The sequence below is a fragment of the Camellia sinensis genome, chromosome 12, assembly GCF_055761805.1.
Source record: "Camellia sinensis isolate YWXY chromosome 12, ASM5576180v1, whole genome shotgun sequence".
NCBI lineage: Eukaryota > Viridiplantae > Streptophyta > Magnoliopsida > Ericales > Theaceae > Camellia > Camellia sinensis.
In genome coordinates, this window is record NC_138972.1 from 166,804,230 (window position 1) to 166,810,838 (window position 6,609).

Genomic DNA, 6,609 nt, shown 5'->3' on the forward strand with positions numbered 1-6,609 from the left:
AGGTTCTTTTAATTGATGAAACATGGTTCAAAATCATGTAAATAGGAGCTATAACATAGATCAATCTTCATACAATTTGGACTTTTGATCTTAACTCACAAACACAACTTATCTTCATAACATTCCTATCTTTTCGCACATAGCTATATATACACACATGATCATTTAGCTACATAATCAAGCTTCAAAAACATGATTCTAATTAATCATTCACCACATATTTGTTCCATAACATAAACCCTAACTTGTATAACATAAAGAATTTTCTACTTAATTCTCAAAGAGAGGAATCAAGAAGAATGAATTACACATACCCTACCTTAAAATCTTTGTAACCCCTTTAATTTCCCAATCTTCTTCCTTGGAAGCTCCTTCTTCTTTCTCCCTAATTCTCCTCTTCTAACCCTCTTAGAAAATAGTTTTGTGTTTTTGGATCCAAGTCAATGACTAGAGTATACATATATATATATTATAGTATAATAATTGAATAGGACAAAAATCAATCGTTTAAGCATCCCAAATTGAAATTTCACAGAAACATTTAATGTTACTTAAAAATTATGTTGATCACATATATAACTTCAATTTCAGATAATTAAGTCCCTAAGGCTTCCAATTTCTGCTTTACTTACTTAAATAGGGGATTTACTTACTTAACCGTAATTCCACATGGAATTTCACAATAAGCATATAAATATACAGAATAAGGGAACTGAAAGTATACCAGAATCATAGACGAGGGTCGGGTTATTACACTCTCCCCCCCTTAAAATAAGTTTGGTCCCTCAAACTTGCTTTATCATGTAATTTTGTTATGACTGCTCATGTAATCTTCAGTCCATATAATTCACAGGCTAATTAGATATTCAGCACAGTTATTTCAAAATTCTCAATATCATGAGCATCTTCTAGTTGTATTCATACATCAAATAAGATAAAATCACAAGAGTCTGAACACTCAGGGCATAATATCTTCTGTGGGCAAGTTCTATATCTTGACAATAAGTCCCCTAGCATCCTTTCTCATATACCAACCAAAATATACAAATTTATTTTTGTGAATACAGAAACATAATAAATATCATTTCTTTAAGCATACTCCTCAGGTGTCTCCATAACATACGTTAATTTTAGTTGCCATTAAAAAAACATTGTTCTTCATCACATTCATAACTAGATCAAAATAATATTAGTAAGTCATGAAATTTTCATTAGAAGGGCCATGTTCAACTTGTTCAGTTACATAGTTCCTTGAGCAAAGTGCATATCACAAGCCACTCAGAGACGAGTCATTATTTAAGATCATATATAAGTTACACAAGAAATCAATTACATGGCTAGATTCAAATATGAGTATGCACAATTAAATCAGGCTTCAGAGTCGCTTAAGCAAGATTCTGTCCAATTGACAAGATACATTTTATCTTAGCAGTCACAAATCAGTCGTGTAGGTACACAGTTACTAGCTTCATTATTAATTTCTAGTATTTCTCATTTTCCAAAAACACATCACGGTCATATCATTCCATTACTTCAAAATTATATCTACTATTTCTTGACAAGGTCAAAAAAATACTATTCCACTTCTACATATATTAGCACAAAAAGAACCATATTCCAAATCAACTAATTACGGTGTTACCTAAGCAAATAACATACAGCTTTTCATGCAGACTTACCATCATAGTTACTTAGTCATGTCATCACAAGTCTAAATCTGAATAATAAATACAACTATAAAAGCCATTATTTTGAACAAAGAGAATCACTCAAAACCAAAATCAGAAATCAATCCAAAATCATGCTTAACTGATTAATCGTAAACATAAGGTGTAACATCTTTCTTTAATAAACATCTCTTTTTGTTACATCACAAACTAATTTAGTCTCCTCTTAACCGGGGTAGTATCCCCCATTTCACATGGTTCTTTCTCTTCCTATCGTAAGACACGAAATCAGCCACAGGGTTTCGTATTCACAACTTACCATTATAATTATAGTGGGTTCGCATATAATCATACAGAAATTGTAGATCAGCCACAATCAATTAACATAACAAGGTTTATAGTATTCGCATCCATCCAGAATCTATACAATTCCCTTGATTCCCGATCAGGAGTTGTCAATAATTTCCCAGCTTACAAAATCATCTTGATTATAACTCGTTTCGAAATCATGGTTCATGGTGTTTGACCAAGTCGGTTCAAGATTAGTAGTCAATTTCCTTATACATCTTAACAATTGGTAAAAACAAAATTATATTCAATTAACCTCGAGAATCCTGCATACATAGGCCGATCACAGTTATCATAATTCAACGATCATGCAAAACACAACTTATCAGAATGCCTAATTCGCTAGCTTTTCAAAATCATAGGTCTAACCATTATTAACGTTTAATGTTTAAGCAATTAATCTAAACAGAGGATAGGTAACTATCAATCCGAAAATAACAACTGATAACATAAACCTTACTTAAGCATTTGCATATAAATTGCCTTACCGACCATTGTTCCTTTTCATTATGCTTAACCAGACGAAGGTAGGATCTCTATCCTTGTTCTTGCCATGTTCTGCACAACCAACAATCACAACATGCACATAGAATGTCCAATCGACATAAATCAGAATCGTTAGCGTTAGTAGCTTGCATTTAACGTTGCCATCATCTTCTTTCATATGCACTAAGGATGTTATGCATGAGGCCTAAATCTTTCTAGACATCCTAAAGCTCAATGGATTCGTGTGTGAGATGGAAACTCGTGCTCTGATACCACTTGTCACACCCCAAACCCGCCCCTAAAAGTTTGGGCATGACCACTTCAGAAACGGACACTTAACCTGTTATATATATAATATATGGGGCCTGAACGGAAGCATTAAATATCAGAATTTGACAATAGAAACAAACTCCATTGAGCTACTACTATCATGCCAGGATCACAAACTTTAAACAGACAAATAAAATCTAAAACATACATCTGAATATTGGATATATACGCACATATACACAAGCCCAGCTCTATAATTGGGCATACACCAAAACATTTCGGAAGAAAGTGTTGTACACATTTCAACCTTAGGCCCACAACTAGAGTGCAAAACCAAAGTTCGTCAAAACTTCATGAAAACAAGAGCAGCTTCTCTTAGGCTTGGACATGGAAAGGTTGACCAAAGAGGACAAGCGTCATGGTTTAGGACTGACCACTTGGTTGGTTACCTACAGAAACAGACATAACATAGGGTGAGCCAAGCTCAGTGAATAGTATGATATATAAATGCACAATTTAAACATAATACATAACAGTGCATAAATAAATGCGAAGATCATGTAGTTAATCTGTTCCTGTTTTCATGTTATATGGCCTTAGGCCCCAGTCGCGAGTCATAATGGTTTTAAGCCCATGAACACATTAACATTAAGCTTTTAAACATAATGGCATGTAGCCCTTGAACATATGGCATGGAGCCCTTAAACATGGTGGCATATAGCCCTTGTACATATGGCAAGAAGCCCTTGTCAGAATGGCATAAAGCCCTTATCAGAATGGCATTACAGCCCTTGAACGTATAAATATATGAACTCAAGAGGTGTCTCACACGAATTCTAGAGGTGACTCACATTGTAGCACTTAGTTCCGTGTAGCACTTTGTTTCATATTAGAATGGCATAAGCCCTTATCAGATTGGCATTACAGCCTTTATCAGAATGGCATTAAGCCCTTGAAACATATTGGCATTAAAGCCCTTGAACATACATATATGAACCAAAGAGGTGTCTCACACGGACTCTAGAGGTAACTCACATCGTAGCACTTAGTTCCGTGTAGCACTTTGTTTCATTTCATAACAACTTATACAGATGGCCATGAGCCTCATAACTTTCACAGAATGGCTTTCAGCCTCATAATTTTCACATATGTATGGACTCAAGAGGTGTCTCACATGGACTCTAGCGGTGGCTCACAATGTAGCACTTAGTTCCAAGTAGCACTTTGTTCCATACCAATAATTAGCAGGTCTTACAGGCCAAACCATACATAAATGTCATACTATAAACGGAAATAAATTCATACATATGTATTATATTTGAATCATTAACAGAAATCAGAATTCATACTTACTTATACTTAGCCTTTTAATAGCGCTGGCAAATCAATAAAAAGCATTCTTGTTAGTTCTATAAAGAAATTCCTCAACATTGTGAACTTATAATACACTTGAACTTGTACATATGTAAGCATGTAACGTAGCTTGTAACATACTCACGCTTGTATCGTACTTAAACTTGTAACATACTTGAACTTATAACATGCGTATACTTGTAACATACTTGAATTTATAACATACATGGACTTATAACATACTTGGACTTGTAACATACATGAACTTATCACATACTTAAACTTGAAAACTTGTAACACATTTAAACTTGTACATACTTGTACTTGTAACCTTACTTAAACTTGTGCATATTTGAACTTGTCACACATATATAAACTTGTAACATTCTTGACTTAGAGCGTACGTAAACTTATAACAGACTTAAACTTAGAACATACGTAAACTTGTAACTTAATTATTTGAACCACGGTATTATTATCCCTGGATAAGGGCCTTGTGCTAAGGATGATGTGAATACTTCTACATATATGAATAATCATTAAGTTAATAGAAAACAGAGCTTTTCTTGTTATATCACGTCATTCTCATGCACTTAACAAAATAGAATGATTCATATTCTTATGTGGGTTGCATACTAATGGTAAACCTTTACATTCCTATCATAGATTCGAAACGTTCTTGGGTCCCTTCATAACATAATCTTAATTCACACAACCTCATTCTTCAAGGATGAACATAAGTTCCACTTATTCTTTAAGAAATAACATACTATGCTGATAAATAACAAAGACTAATATTCGTCATTAACGGAATATAAGGATTCCAAAATCATACCGATGTATGCAAATCTTTCAGCTTTCATATAAGCTCACATTGCTTTCCAATTGTCATAATGTTTAAATAATACTTACAAAGAACAGAGCATTAGTGACAATAATTGTCAATAGTATATAAAGTGTACATTCTTGTACTACTACTCACAGTGCTATAGTGGAGTGCTTGTCCCTCCTGGAACGTACCCTGTACACATACAGAACTTAGACATTAGTTCTTTTGCTTTCTTAATTCCTTTCCTGCTTTAGTTTACTTCGAATGAATTTACGGGCATCTTAGGGACATCAAACACAAATTCTAAAAATACCAGAAGGTTAAGCACGTAAAACCGAGCAAACAAATTTTTGCAGCATGGGCCGCACGTGCGGCTGTGAGCCCTGCACGTGCGGCAGTGATTCCGCACGTGCGGCAGTGATTCCGCACGTGTGGCAGTGATCCCCGCACGTGCGGCGATTCCAGCAGAAAGCAGTCCGAAAATGCAGAAAAACCCAATTTTTGATACATTTTTCAAGGCTCAAAATAGGTTCTTTTAATTGATGAAACATGGTTGAAAATCATGTAAATAGGAGCTATAACATAGATCAATCTTCATACAATTTGGACTTTTGATCTTAACTCACAAACACAACTTATCTTCATAACATTCCTATCTTTTCGCACATAGCTATATATACACACATGATCATTTAGCTACATAATCAAGCTTCAAAAACATGATTCTAATTAATCATTCACCACATATTTGTTCCATAACATAAACCCTAACTTGTATAACATAAAGAATTTTCTACTTAATTATCAAAGAGAGGAATCAAGAAGAATGATTTACACATACCCTACCTTAAAATCTTTGTAACCCCTTTAATTTCCCAATCTTCTTCCTTGGAAGCTCCTTCTTCTTTCTCCCTAATTCTCCTCTTCTAACCCTCTTAGAAAATAGTTTTGTGTTTTTGGATCCAAGTCAATGACTAGAGTATACATATATATATTATGGTATAATAATTGAATAGGACAAAAATCAATCGTTTAAGCATCCCAAATTGAAATTTCACAGAAGCATTTAATATTACTTAAAAATTATGTTGATCACATATATAACTTCAATTTCAGATAATTAAGTCCCTAAGGCTTCCAATTTCTGCTTTACTTACTTAAATAGGGGATTTACTTACTTCACCGTAATTCCACATGGAATTTCACAATAAGCATATAAATATACAGAATAAGGGAACTGAAAGTATACCCGAATCATAGACGAGGGTCGGGTTATTACAGTCCGAGTGTTTAAACCCTAATCCATGGGAAATCGCAAGTAAAAAAACCGTAATTACTTATCTGTCATCATACAAGGGGGTCCGAATAAGTGTCCGAGTGTTCGAACCCAAATGCATGAGAAATGGCAAGTAAACACCATAATTACATATCCGCCATCATGCAAAAGGGTCCGAATCAGTGTCCGATTGTTGAAATCCTAAAGCATGAGAAATGGCAAGTAAACACCATAATTACATATCTGCCATCATGCAAGAGGGTCCGAATAAGTGCTGGGTGTCTAAACCCCAATGCATGAGAAATGCCAACTAAACACCTTAATTACATATCTCCCATCATGCAAGAGGGTCCGAATAAGTGCTGGGTGTGTAAACCCCA

At 34.5% G+C, this 6,609-nt stretch overlaps 1 long non-coding RNA gene across 3 annotated transcripts; it reads right to left on the reverse strand.

Moving 5' to 3' along the window:
• Window positions 1-2,932: 2,932 nt before the first annotated feature.
• LOC145804322 (uncharacterized) lies at window positions 2,933-6,237 on the reverse strand. 3 transcript variants are annotated; one of them, XR_014345962.1, is made up of 3 exons: window positions 6,203-6,237; window positions 5,107-5,145; window positions 2,933-3,220 (listed from the first exon to the last, which is right to left on the reverse strand). It is a non-coding gene; the product is annotated as an uncharacterized LOC145804322 (long non-coding RNA). The 3 variants fall into 3 exon arrangements; XR_014345961.1 differs by lacking the exon at window positions 6,203-6,237 and having other exon boundaries at window positions 5,107-5,344; XR_014345960.1 differs by lacking the exons at window positions 5,107-5,145; window positions 6,203-6,237 and adding an exon at window positions 4,125-4,948.
• Between the last annotated feature and the right edge of the window lie 372 nt (window positions 6,238-6,609).